At 41.3% G+C, this 14,649-nt stretch overlaps 1 protein-coding gene across 4 annotated transcripts in view; it reads left to right on the top strand.

Annotated features, from left to right (window-relative positions):
* LOC105087414 (guanine nucleotide-binding protein G(q) subunit alpha) overlaps nucleotides 1-14,649 on the top strand; it is a 261,505-nt gene that overhangs the window by 76,147 nt on the left and 170,709 nt on the right. Inside the window, exon 1 of one of the 4 annotated variants that reach the window (XM_031449916.2) lies at nucleotides 1,395-1,498. The exons of 2 other annotated variants lie outside the window; for them this stretch is intronic. The gene's annotated coding sequence lies outside the window, so the exon portion shown is untranslated. Of the gene's footprint in view, nucleotides 1-1,394; nucleotides 1,499-7,482; nucleotides 7,502-14,649 lie in introns of those variants that run through there. One more of the 4 variants, XM_064490290.1, reaches the window with a different exon arrangement.

Below are 14,649 nucleotides of genomic sequence, written 5' to 3'. Positions count from 1 at the left end.
ATGGCTCTCTCTTTTCCTATGTCATCTTTTGATTCATGCGCTCAGAAATTGAGTGCATCTTCGAATATTTAGAGATTGAAACCCTGAATTATTCAGGTGTTCTTCTCACTCCAGTTATGAGGGAGGTAACTGGAATCACCGTTGGCTGTGAAGAGGCAGTGTGTCCTATTATGCTCATGGATTATTTGCATTTCCTGTGGTTAATCCCACTCTGGATAAAGTTTAATGGGAGCAGGAAGAGGAGTGATTTGGTGTCTGGTCTAAAGAGGGTGGATGGGGAGAGGCAGCTTGATGGTGCATAGGTGACTAGGTGCCTTGGAAGACTGGTGACAACCTGCATCTTATACACAGTTTTATAAAATAACGTCTGTTGTTGACATATTTGGCTTCCAAGTTAACTTAGAAAGTAGAGGATTGGAGCCAGATCATCTTGTGTAACTGAAGATTTGTGAGCCCTATTAGAAAAATTCTAAAATGTGATTTATTATTAGTTACCAGTTATAAAAATAGTTTACCAAATCTGGAAAATACAGAGTAAGGGAAAAACTCACAAGCATTGCCACCAAGAAGATACAATTTTGTTGATATTGTGTCTATTCTGTGTGCATCAGTAGATTTTGAACAGGTGTCATGTGTTCGTACTGCCTGCTTTCTCCCTAATAGATGATGAATGTGTTTTCTTGCTTGTATTTTCCCAAAGCATTACTTTTATTGTTGCCTAACATGATGTGAGACCACCTTAAAATAAGATACTCAGTTATGACGAAGGTACTTGAGTTTTTCATTGTAGGGAAAACCAAGGTTTAATTAAGGGTAGCCTTGTATGAATGTGGGTCCTAGAGGTTTATATCATGATAGAAATAGAAGACATTTTTGAGTTTATCTAGTCTCTTATTGTATACGTGCAAGGGAATTATGGCCCACGTGATTTATGCGACTGCTCAAAGTCAAACATTTTAATGGCAGAAAAGGGAGTAGTGTCCCTGGTGTTCCTTATCCACTGTATCATATCATGCCTGACGAATATGATACACTTCCCATTTCCCAAGACACGGCTGAACACGTGAGAGCATCTCCTGTAGTTAGTATCTCTGGGTTTCTTTTGTGGTTTGTCAGTTGGTTTTAAAAAGATCTTGAGGCTCAACTTTGACCCGTGAACCAAAACCTCGGAGGGGAGCCCTTCCTTTGGTCCTACAGGATGGAATAATCCTCAGATCTGTACTGGCTTGACGGCGTTAGGGGCCAGAAATGGATTCTACAGTGCAGACACCTGCCATCTGAGGTTACTAGCGTTATGTGCTAACTTGGAACTAGTAGAGCCACAACAAATAATAATAATGAATAATAATAAATGTTATATTCATAGGTACTGGTCCTATCCTAAAAAGGCATCACTCAAAGCATTGTCTGCTGTTGTACTAGATACTTTAAACGGCTTCAGTCTGCAATCACGTGTTCCAGCTCTTTCCTAGATAAACTTGAAGAACCTGAAACCCAGGTAGGTAAATTGACTTGTTCACAGTCATCTGACAGCTGATTAGTGATTGGGTCCAAGGGCAGTAGATTGCTGGGATTTGCAAAGAGTGCTTAAACTTTAATAAGTAATCATTTGAAATTTATAAAATAGAAAAAAATAACATCACCTGTAGTCTCATGACCCAAACGCAGCTCGTGGTAACATTTTGGTAAATTCCAGTGTTTGTTTACTTTTGAAAATGTTGTATGCATGAATTTTTTTCTTTGTAAAAGTAAATGTTGATCACCCTTTTCTCTTGGAACCCCTACTGTGTTCAGGGTCCTGAGAACAAGGACCACTACAGATATGTTTGGTGGGGATTGATTCATTTCCTATTTTTTAGTGAAGTTTCTTGGGAAACCTATTGGAACTGTTCTATTTTTTTTTTCTTCCTTTGATTAAAACAGGGGCTAATGAAGTGAGGGTTATGGTTCGAACCTGGCATGCCAATTCACTTTATACTGTCATAAACCATTTGCAAATGCACCATGAGACTCATAAAGTAGAGTGATGGATCACTGCACAGTTAATAAGGAAACAGCTCAGCCCAAAGTACGTCTTCTGCCAATGGCAGGCCATCTAGTAAAATCGTTTCTTTACATAATACTTGACCACCTGTTGAGATTTTCTTGTGTGTTTTATCTCATTATTGTCCTCACAAGACTGGGTCTTGGAGAAGCCCAAAGAGGGCTCTGAACCACCTCATTTTTCACTTCTGACCAAAAGACCAGTGCTCTTTCAGCCCTTTTACCCATTCTGTAACATCTGTAACGTAAAGTCCTCTGTGAAGGGGTAGAATATATGTTTTTCAGTTTCTTTTAACGATTCTTTTTCCCTTTTACAAAGTGATACTTGTTCAGTGTGTTAAATTGAGAAGATTTGTTACTAAAAAAAAGTTACTCATTCCACCATACCACTAATCACTTTTAACACTTTATTGTAACTCTTTCTGCCCTGCCTTTTTCTGCGTGTAGATTTGTGTGTGTGTGTGTGTGCGCGTGCGTGTATATGTTTCTGGTTATGTGTAATTACATTTTCAAGAACTGGTATGATGTTAATATATAGATTTGTAATTCACTTTTTCCATTTCTACGTTCATTTATCATGAACATTATCATACTTAATTAAATGTAATAAAATACTATTTTTCATGGCTGCAACATCTCACATCATTTATTTTACCCATCCCCTATTGTTGAATGTTTAGATTGTAATTTTTTTGATGTTTTCAATTGATTATAGGATTCATATTCTATATAGCTAAGTTTTGCAGAATTCATAATTATTTCCTTGGGAAAAGTCTGTAAGAATGGTGTCATCAGAACAAGATACATGCAATACTGTAACACATGACAGCTATTGCTGAATTTCCCTGAAAAGTTGTAGCTATTTTTGTTTCCTCTAGAAGTGAGGAATGCCAGTTTTCCCGTAGATTTCTGAGTCTTCAATATAATCATTTAAAAACAAGTGAAAATTACATTGTTGTCACTTGAATTTGTAATTCTTTTAACACTAGGTGAGGCTAAATTACTTTTTAATTGATTGAAGTTTTTTTCCTAATTTCTCTTTTTTGGGAGATTTTTCTTCCTTTTAAGTATGATTTGCAGATGCTTTTTATGCCATTTACTATGAACTCTTTGCAGTTTTGCACATATTTTGTCCCAATGCATTAGATCGTATTTTCAGTTCACCATGTGCTTTGGGAGTTCAGACCCTTTGTAGGATTTCCACAGCATGAGCTTGCAAAACTTACAGAGGTAAGTTTATGAGGTCTCCCATTTCTGTGGGACCATTTTATTACTAATACTTTTATAAAGTATTATGAGTTCATAAAACGACCTGATCAGTCATCCAGCATGGAGTCTAGTCTTCTCATTTTCTTTTATGATCACATAATAAAGCATTACCTAAAAAAGAGCACAGGCTCTCTGATGCGAGCCGCTCTTGTGACTTCCTCTCTCATGTTAAGACGCTGAAGGTCCCAGCCTAGAGTCTGCGAGATAAATGTCACTTCTGGAGGGTAACCTCTCTAGCTCTTGACTCTGTAATAGGCACCCTAAGGGATATTAGGACCGTGTGCCAGCCTTGATACTCATTTTTATTCCACGTCCTATATTCTTCACCCTTAAAGCGTCTCCACAGCTATTTTAATGCTGTGTTACGACTCTCTTCCATTCCTGAATAGCTTTAACGGGACGCCCACGTGTCTCAGTTTGCCTGGGACCATCGCAGCTTAGCCCCACTTGTCCCACAGCAGCCCTTTCACTCTCGAAAGGTGACCCGTTGGTTCACCCTAATCTTTAAGTATCAGGTCATCAGTGAGTACATAAAATTCGGGTAATTCAATCAGAATAATTCCTTTGATTTGGTAAAAAAAAAAAACTGTAGTTAGTTTTGTCCCATGGTCTTGTATTCTTAATATGCAAAAGAATTCAATGGCCATGTTTCAAAATACCCAGCGTATTATGATTATAAAATATCTCCTTTATGGCATTATATATTTGATTCTTAAGATTTACTAATTTGAGTTGGACGGAATAATTTTTCACTTTAAAATTAGGTTGAAATCGAAAGTCCCACAGTCACCGTTCCCCACCCCACCCTGGCTGATTGTGATGGCTGATGATGTGTGGTTTGGACTTAAGATGTTTCCTTTTTTGCTTTCCCTCCGCAGTTTAGAGGATTGATTTCTGGGGGTGAGTTGAGAGAGGAAAAGGGGCTGTAATATTTTGGAATGACTTATGCTTTATACTGTCCCAAGGTGGTAAAATTGATAAGACCTTACAATGAACGGTAATTTGCCACCTCAAATGTACTCTTTCAGTTTTTAGTTCACTTCAGTAAAAGGAAATGACCTTTTAATTAATAAGGTGACTGAAATACTCCTGGGGAGGCTTGAAGAAACATGTGCAGTTCTCTGTGATGCAGGATCACAAGTTTCTAATCAGACTGAACATGCATCAGTAGGGTTTGGAAATTTACTTCTGGCCGGTGGGACTTCTGAGGTGGCATGCAGTGGCCCTTGCCATAAACGGCCTTAAATGTGTGCTACTTATTCAGCAGTTCTAGAACCTTCCTCACCCCTCATCCTTGTGGTGCATTGGGGGATGTACCTGATACCGGAGTAACAGTGAGAAGGGTGTGGCCATGTACGGCCTGATAGGCTCGATTTGATTTCTGGTCCTGCGCTCCTGCTGGAGCCTGGGCAGGACCTCACACCCAGCCCTCCTCGGCGCTGCCTTTACTTCTTCCCGTAGCCATGTGCTTGGACAGAGACCATCCCAGTCCCATCTTCCTGGTTCCCGCTGCTCTTTCCACACCAGCAGAAGCTTTCAGCAGTCAGCCGGTGTAGGAGATGCTTTTATCCCTGTCCTGAACATTCAGCTCTGCACACGAAGCATCATTTCCCTTCCGCGGGCCCAGCAGCAGGCTTTCTGGAACTAGACTTCACTACCACACCCTGGATATGCACTTGCCAACATAACACATCTGTAGGTGGTCCATCAGCTTCACCCTGAAGTGAGTTTTTCCTTTTGGACCCCAAACTTGTGCTAAAGGTCCGTCCCCACCCCCATTTCCCCTGTCTCCCTATATGAGCCACCTTGTCCTCTGTGGCTCCTTTTTCTCCCTCTCTGCCACACACCAGAGCCATAGCAGTCTGTCCTGCCTTGTCACTGTTGTTCAAATCCTTCCTTCTTGTCCATTTTCGCCACACAAATTCAGGCTCAGACCTCCTGCCTGGACCTTTGTGGTAGCTTTCTTTCATCCCATTTCTTTGTCTGGTTTCTCCCCTGTTAAATCTGAACTACCCATCACCCCGTCCCCCTGTCTTCTTCATGGATTAAAGGAGTCCTGTGATGGAGGTCACAGCTCCTCAGATATTTTCAGTGATTCCTCATAGGCTGTTAAATCCAGACTCTTTAGCTTGTATTAAGTGGGAAAAGAACAAAGAAACTACAACAAAGCCCAAATATAAACATACACTTTAAAAGGAGAGGGAGTGCATTTAGCAGCGAGCTTTTCTAGTAAGTAGTCTGAAGTTTTGGCCAGTTAGATACCTGGCAGCTCACTAAAGTTTCATTACCCAGGATGAAGATGTTCTGGAGTGGATATGCCGCTGCTGAATGTGCTAAGGACCGTTGACTTGCACACTGTAACTGGGTGGGTTGCAGGGTAGATGAGTTATGTCTCAATAAAGTTGTTGTTAAGAATGTATCACCCATACTTTATAAGGTTCCAGTGGCACCTGTTACAATACAGTATAAACAGTGAGCAGTGACTTGATCACCTTAGCAGTGCTGATTAAGAATGTGTGATTGGGGGACATTTCCCCACCTATATTCTTAACTTTTGTGTGTGGAATGTCTAGACCATTGTAATAGTCATTTCATTTAATATGCAACATATTAGTAGACTTAAAATAATCACTGGTGAGTATACTTGAGAAAGCTGTGGGTAGACAAGATAAGCAGTGACGGTAGTGTCAGCATTTGGCTAAAGCACTTGGATTTTGAAACCCTTCCCCAGCTCTGTGTGTGTGTGTGTCTGTGTGGTGTGTACACATGTGTGTTTTTATGTGTGTGGTTTTACAAGTCTCTGGAACTATCACTCCACTTAGCAAGGCCTAGTGATTCAGTATTTCCTTTTTTAAAACTTTGTTTTAATATTTTGTATTCAGTTGATTGCATTTCTGCCAACTTCTTTATTGGTTCGAGTAAGCAAGCCCTGTCTGTTAGATGTCTTAATAACTTTTCTGGGTTTTTTTCTGTGATGAAATATTTCAGAGTAAAGGAAAAGGCTGCACGTATAATGATTCCTGGTGGTTTCATTTTTACTCAAACGACTGTTACTACAGAGCCCCAAATGTCATATTAATGTATTATCAGGTCAGTTTATAAGAAATCGCATGTGAGTGTGTGCTGATACAATTTGGACAACATTTGTTGGGTCATGAGGCCTAAAACCAAGAGCCATATGTTATCTTGGATTACGAGTCTCCTTCCCTTTAACTCTAATTCTTGTTTCTTGGAACAATTCCATGGATTGTGTAGCAAGAGGAGAGATTCAGTTTGAATTAAGAGGGTAATTAGTTTCACTTCCTCTTTTATCAGTCAGATGGTAGGAAGTCATCATACGTGCAGGCCTTACTAAACACTGATAAAATGCACCAGTGTGCGTTTCTCTACTCTCACTTCCTCAAGGAGCAGATCTGCTTGTAAGTCTGCCCTTTCTCTTTTCCTGCCCACTGGTTTAAACATTTCTAGATGTGGGCCCTCTGAGCAAAGAGTGTGTCATATTCTCTTTTCAGGAAAAGGCATATTTCCACATGCAGCTTACTTAAGAGTAAGGAGAATGGCATTTCTTGTATGAGACTCAGGTTGACCATTGCTGTATCTGAAAATCTAGAGGGGAAAAAAGCAGAAGGGAGAGCCCTGTTCCATTACCATCCTGTTGCATGTCTGTTACTGTCACGGGCTTGAACACTGGAAAAACATGTGGCCATCAGGCAAAATAAATTTGAGGACAGGTTTTAAATTAATGAAACAAATCATAGGGCAGCTCTTTAATGGGCTGGGGAAATTATCTTGACATCAGTTGGTGGTGCCAGATGTTGCCCCTCTCTCTTTGGATAGCACATGTGAATGTCCAAGATGCATCGTTGGATTGCTCTGGAGTAATTCAGACCTAAAAGATCAGGGGCATTTCATGTCCCTGCCTTCAGAGTTCCCTGAGCATTGAAAACAAAAGGGCCATTTCCTCCCTCCCATTGGTAAATGTGCTAGCTTGTGTTTTTTTTTTAAAGCTGAATCTCAAAAAAGTTATTTTTGTTTTATGCTTCTAGGGGAACTGAGAACCCAAATGATTACCTAATGCATCTCTCCATGGTGTGGATTTTGAGTCCTTCCAAATTAGCCACTTGGAAATGATTAGTTTCGGGAGTCTTTGGCTGGGTGGTGCTCGTGCTGATCCTGACGCCCCTAGCAGGTGCTGTGCTTTTTCATCAACACCAACATGTTCCCCCAAGAGAGAACTTTAAAAATGTGAACAGAGCACAGATTTGCTTGCTTATATGTGTGCTTTTAAATTGTGTTCATTCTCTTTCTTTAAGAAAAGGAAACACTGCTTTAAGTTTAGTTTTCATTTTCATTAACTCTCAGGTGCTACACAAGCAGTAGACTAGGATGCCTGCTCTCCCCGGGAGCGAGCAGATTCACTGACTCTTGTTTTCCACAATACAGCCTCTCTTCAAGATCCTTTCCTAGTTTTATGCTTACTGGGCAGACTTGGAGCAGGTAGAAGTCCTTGCTGGTATTCCTAGTGACATTAGTTGAAAGACTGAAGTGATACTAACTCAAAAAGCACGCAACCTGGGTACCCGTGTATCCGCGAGACAGCCCAGATCATTGCTTCTCTTAATGGGAGCAGTGCTTGCTCACTCCCTCCAGCACCTTAATTCCCTTACCTCAAAAGATAATTATTTTTAGAGGCTCAAAGTGAAGAATCACATGAGTAAAAGAAAAAAAATTTTTTTGACACATTAACCTTGAAAGGAGACTACTATAGTTTTTTAGTTAACTCATTTGAATTAGTATTTGAATACGTAGTAAAAATAACAGGTTAGGTTTTTTTCTCTGCCTCGCAGGAAATACAATGAACAATTTTTAATGCTGTGCTACGTACAAAGAAGGAAAATAATCATAAAATCCCAAAGCTGGAGAGAGTGCTTGAGGTCTTCCAGGCTGGTTCCCTCGTCCTCAGCACTCAGAGGCCAAGTGAGCAGGGAGGGAGGCTGTTGCTGGTGGGGCCAGCCTTAGAGGGCCTCCAGCTTTGGCTCTTTCCACACATCTGCCTGTAGATCATGTCCTGACAAATATGAAATGAAATGAAAACTGGCATTTCAGATTCGTCCTGGGTCTTTGCCTCGACTACAGGTTTAATTTGTGGCTTTCCTTGAAGGAGCCCACATGAGTCGTTCTTCCCTGAGGAAGTATTTACTGGTTTGATGAGGCCTTCAGAGTCCTTTCCAAAGTGCATCTCGTCCTTTTCCAACCAGTGCATTTTTAATGTGTGCAGTTTATGGTTATGTGTGACCTGAAATCTGGACCACTTATGCATTCACGGTTTTTAATCTGAAATAATCAGTGTTAAAGATGGATATTTATTCTGAAGGGTCCTACTTCTTAAAGTGTTGTTGTTATGATGACTTGGTATTTTTATGGTATCTTCATGCTTCCCAAGTAACGTTCATTGAACATTTCCCTGTTTCCTCTAAAGAAGTGTGTATGTGGTGGTGTGGCCACCTTACCAGTTTAAACAAACAGATGTATGTATGTGCTTGTGTAATCTAGATGCTAAAAATTTTCATATTTTTTACATAAGGAGGCTTATCTCATAGGAAATGAAATAATAGCCCCAGTTCCGCAGTCTGCTCTGACTCATCCATGAGCATAAAGACCTCGGTCATGGCTGTGTCCTTGCCTTTGTTGAAGGCCCAGAGAATGTAGGACACAGACCGAATCTTCTGTCTCACGTGTGTCCTCCATGTCACTGCGGTGGCCCTTGTCAGTGTACAAAAAGCGGTTCTTGTTGGAGTGAATAAGCATTTCAAACTGAACGTGCCTCTCTCTTCCCAGATCTTTCCCTCGTCGAGCTTCTCTAAGAATCTAGGATGTCCATCCCTCCAGTTACTCAGGCCAGAGATCTAGGCGTCATCCCTGCTTCCTCTCCTCCCCCTTCTGTTTTCATCCAACTCCAGACTGGATCCTGACTCGTCCCACTTTTCTCCGTCACGTCTGCTGCTGCCATCCTGGCCCAAACTACCAGTATCTCTTGGTTGGATTACTGAAATACCCTACTCGCTTGTTCTTACAATTCATCCTTTACTTAGGATAAGTCAAATCATATCGCTCCCTTGGTTAAAATTCTTGGTTAAATTCAGAGTGGTCTAGTGGACTTAGAATAAATAAAATCCACGCTTGTCCCCTGAGCTACAGCCCCCTGTGTGACTTAGCCCCGCCCTGGTGGTTGACGCTCGCACATCCTCTCCTACCTCTCTCCCCAGCACTGGCTTCACCTCGGCCACGCTGGCCCTTTTGTGCCTCCAGCATAGCAGCCCAGCCCGTTCCCACCGTGACCTCTGTGTCGGCTGGTTTACTGCCTGGAATGCATTTCATTTCTTTTCTTTTTGCTGTTCTAATTTTTTGGGGGGGCTAGACCTTGAATATTCAGATATCACCATAAATGCACCTTCTTAGAAAGGCTGTCCCCGGTCTCCCAAATTAAAGTAGCTCTTAAGTCACTCCGTATTTGATTTTTCTTTAATTCTTCAGTGCATAGCCCCCATCTCCGTTGGAGTTTTCTTACTCATTTTTCTTCTGTATGTCATCTGCCACTCCTACTTGCATGTTCCCTTTGTGAAAGCAAGAATCGTGTGTCTTGTATCCTGATGCTCTCAAGCATACACCCAATAAAATTATGAATAAAGAATTCAAGCTAAACATCTCCAAACACTATTGCTTTAAATATTGAGATGCTGCAGATGATTATCTCGGTTATTTTGGAGAATGAAGAGTTAGAATCAGGGCTGAGACTCGGATAAGGTGAGTGAGGTACTCGCCTTAGAGACAGAATTCAAGGCAGCTTCTCAGATACCGATATGGCACAGCAAAGCGCTGTGTGTTGTGATGCATAAAGTGTCTTTATTTACAGTTGTGATATTTTGTTCACCGTGGATTTGGGTGGTATTAATTTTGATTTTTAAAAATACTGCATTAAACTGCTGTCTTGATTACTTAATTTTTGCCTCTCCCGCGGATTACTCTCTCATTTTCCCCGCTTGATTTTGGACTGTAAATTATAGCCAGTATTTATGAAGTCCTTACTGTGTATCAGACACTGTGCTTTACTTGGATTAACTCACTGAACACTCAGCAGAGCAGTAGGTGGTGGTGTTTGCAGATGAGAAAACAGGCTTTGAGAGGCCAGGCCACTTCCCCAAAGTCCCAGAGCTGCAAAGAGGAACCAGGATAGACAGCATATGCGGCATAGATCCCAGGGATAGCAGTCGATTTCTGAAGTGGCAGAGATCAGGATCTGTTCCTCTGGAGATAGGGTCAGGTCCCGCAGGCTGGAGGCTCAGTCCTGCAAACCGGCTCTTCACTTCAGATGCCAATTGCAGGTTGTCCCCTATGCTTCTGACCGTAGGGCTATGAATCAGGTGTTTTCACGACTCCCTTCTTGGGTTGGATTAATTTGCTTGAGCAGCTCACAGAACTCAGGGAAACATTTTACTTACTAGATTACAGGTTCGTTAGAAAAGGATATAACTCTGGAACAGTTAGACAGAAAAAATGCATAGGGCAAGGCTGAGTGGGAAGGGATGCGGGGCTTCCAGCCCTCTCCAGAGCGAGCCTCTCTCCCCAAATCTCCACGTGTTCACCAACCTGGAAGCTGTGCGAACACTGTCCTCTTGGGTTTTATGGAGGCTTCATCTTATAGCTGTGAGTGATTAAACCATTGGCCATTGGTGACTGCACTTAATATCCAGTGCCCTCCCTTCCTCACAGGTCAAGGGGTGAGACTGAAAGTTCCACTCCTCTACTCCTGGTTGGTGCCCGTGGCAACCAGCCCCCTACCGTGGGCACTTTCCAAAAGTCACCTCATTCACGTAACAAAAGATACCTCTGATGCTCTCATGGCCTAGGAAATTCCAAGGGTTTTAGGAGCTCTGTGCCCAAAACTGGGATGAAGACCCAATATGTATTTCTTACTATAAAGCACTATATCACAGTAGTGTTGCAAAAAAAAAAAAAAACACCAAAAACGAAAGTCGGGTAAAGAAGGGTCTGATGGGTGTGTCGACTGGTACAGCTATAGGATGATGGCCAGAGCTTTTACAGCTCTTACACCTAATTGCACGTCTGTGTTTTCCTTTAGTGGTCTTTATCACGACATCATTTATAAAAGGGAAATGTTAGAAGTACTCAAACTGTGTTATGACAGGGGGATTGTTAGATTATCACACATTCGTATGATGGCCTTTCAGACAAGCGTTAACTGTTTCTGAAGAATAATTAGTATCTTGGGATGATTATCACGTTATGTTAAGTGAAAAATAACAATACACAGTATTATTCCATTTTTAGTTTAGAACAAGAACAGAAAAAGTACATTTGCCTAGAAAAGGAGTCTGAAAAGAAATAGACCAAAATGTTCTAATTATAGCAATTTTGAAAACTTCTGTTTTTCTGAATTTTATATAGTACATATTTATAACTTTTTAAAGTGGAGAAGTGTTCTATAAAAGGAAAGTTTATGAGGACATGAGATCAGGAGCCCTGAGCAGATGGGAGACCTTGTAGATGGTAGTCCACCTTCCTCCGCAGTCGTTCTCAACCAGCAGATCCTTGAGCAAGTCACTTTCCTTCTCTCCTTTGTAAAATGAGTGAGTTCAGGGCTTGCCAGAGGCAGAAGAGTGCAAAGAAGCTCTCCTAGGGGAGCGAAGGATTAGGGGTGGTGGGGAGGTGGGGCAGGTGGGCTCAGAGCAACCTTGAAAAGGTTTTAGTATAAAAACTCATGTAAGCTTCCTGTTCGTCTCCGAAATATACTGATACTTAGTTTAAATTTTTGAAAAATTGAACTGTCAATTCATATACCATGAAATTAACCATTTTAATGATTTTTGGTATATTTAGAAGATTGTGCAGTCACCTCATGTTTGTTTTAAATACATGGATGTTTACCATGGACACACTATTATAAAATGTACGTTCTAAGAAAAGTCTTCTGTACCTACGAGTAACCTTTCCCAGGAGGGTTTTACTACTTTGAGAAGCCCCGGACCGAATGACCTCCCTCTCCCCAGCATTTTCAATAAATTGCATCTTCAGTGCATTTTGCCTGTCCATCCTTCAGAAACAAACTAGCTGGGTGAGTTATTATTAATAGTCCTGGTTACTGCTAATTTACTGGTCTATTCAAGTTTCCACTTACAGTTGGTGGTATTAAATTCATTTAATTTCCATGCTACATTTTACAAACTACTCAGTACCTTCGTTGACCTTGCTGGGAATAAGGGGTTAAGTACTCCCAACCTTTGCCCTCACAGGACAGTCCAAGAGAGGAAGTTATGGTGACTTTGGTATTAGAGCTACTCAGTTTCAAAAATGCAGGCTTCCAATTTAAGTGGAGGAAAATGGGCAGGAGGCAGTGTATGTGTACTTTAAAGTATATAACTGGGTTGTGGACAACACATGGACTGCAATTTGACTCAGTGTTATTAAATCGCTTTTGTCTCAGTGCTATTTAATCTTTGCAGGTGTGGGTTGATGATGTACTTGTGGACAGAAAATTCCTCCTTGAAATTTCTGGTTCTGCTTTACCCAAGTTTATGTGGAAATAGCCCAAGTTCAGCTCTGGTGGGGCTGAGATTCCGTATTTTAGAGTCTTGGCCTAAACCAGTGGACCTTAAGTACAGATACTCGCATTATAATTGAGCTCCATGAGACTTGGGTTTGTTCTGCTCTTTATCTGGGTGCTGGCCAATCAAGAGGGCAGGGCAGGGGCATTTGGCGTGAGCTTTCACGTTAATTAAAGGCTTCAGATGTAGACTTCTGATGGTTTGACAATATCTCCAAATACAGTCATGAAAGAAAGGCCCTGGAAGGATAAAACGAATATATTCATTGTACAACTTTAAATACCACAGTTTTTATAACTCTGTTTTGGCATTTCTTCTCTTTCCTGGGAGCCTAAAAAAAGTGGCAGTAGTGTGGGTCTCCCTGAGCCATAAGAGGCCCTGAGAAAGGTGTATTTGCTGACTTTCAGAATAAAGAGAATGAAGCATGAGGAGCCTTGAAGTTCGTGATAAGGGAGTGTTCAGTGATGGTTTTCCAGGGGCCTGGTATCGAAATGGGGCAGATCACGTTCTTCAGAGCAGTGACGGTTGTAACTGACATTTTTAGGACACTGAGCAGTTGTGCGTGTATGTGGGTTGTGCTTCACGGCTCTTTGGATGAAAGTGTAGCCCAGGAAGCCAACTTAAGTGTGAGAGAAGGAACCGTTGAGTCCATGATTGCTTTCAGCAATGAATGACAATTCATTGCCGTTAAGAAGGTAGCGTATTATTGGATTTAAAACTGTCAGATAGGGTGTGGGATAAGAAAAACTGTCCTTCTTTTAAAGATTAACCAGACAGAACTGTTTACAGATTACACCTTACAAATGGGCAGAGTCATCAGCGTAAAGGTGTAGGTGCTTAGCGTAAATATGATTTGTGGCAGAAGCTGTGTGGGGAAGTCCTCCTGTGTTGAAAAGGTCTTGGCACAGCCTAAAGCACTGGGTTGCATGCGTGTGAGAGTGTGTATATCCAGTATGCTGTTGTCTGACAGCTTACAAAGTGATGCACTCACAGTGGGATGTTAAATTCCCATTTGATGTTTGTTCTGATGGAAGGACATGTGGAGAGAACTGGGGGTTGCACTCCATGCCTTTTCCTGAGCCAGGGGATAGGGGAGAAAAAAAGTATTCTCCAAACCAATTATGTGTGCTGGATGAAGTGGCCTTTTTAAATAGCATGATTCTTAAATTGTCTCACTTCTGGGTGTTTTGATGGGGTAAGAAAGGGCATACGTAGTACTTGACCAAAGGTATAAGTAATTTTTCTGGGAAAGTCTTTTCAGCCATATTTATAGAAATGAATGAAGAAGAAAAGCAGGAGTTGTGTGGGACTCACATCCTTGTGTGTGTTGATATGTTTGTTATTAAATAATTTGATTGGAGATAGATTCAAATTAGCAAAGAAGAAAGCCTCCCCCGATACCCCCACCTCCAGCATTCAGTGTAGGGGCTCCTGGCCAGATTTTATTTTATCAGGGGCTTTGGAAAATGTAGACTTGTATTTCTCTAGGTAGGTCAAGAGTTATTTATACTCTGCTGTGACAAGAGATTAGCCATCACTGGATTCGACAGAGCAACCTGCTAGTAGAAAAGTCTGCTTTCTTTCATTCAGAGATCAAGAACTGTGAAGTCTCTCATTATGCTTTCCATGTGGCCTTAGGAAAGGACATCATTTTATATAATTTGGAACAGTTGGGTTTTTTTTTAATTGTAACACTTTTTTCCCCTTCTAATCC

The sequence above is a fragment of the Camelus dromedarius genome, chromosome 10, assembly GCF_036321535.1.
Source record: "Camelus dromedarius isolate mCamDro1 chromosome 10, mCamDro1.pat, whole genome shotgun sequence".
NCBI classification, from domain to species: Eukaryota; Metazoa; Chordata; class Mammalia; order Artiodactyla; family Camelidae; genus Camelus; species Camelus dromedarius.
Note: the sequence above shows the minus strand (reverse complement) of the source record. Positions and strands in the feature narration are given on the sequence as shown.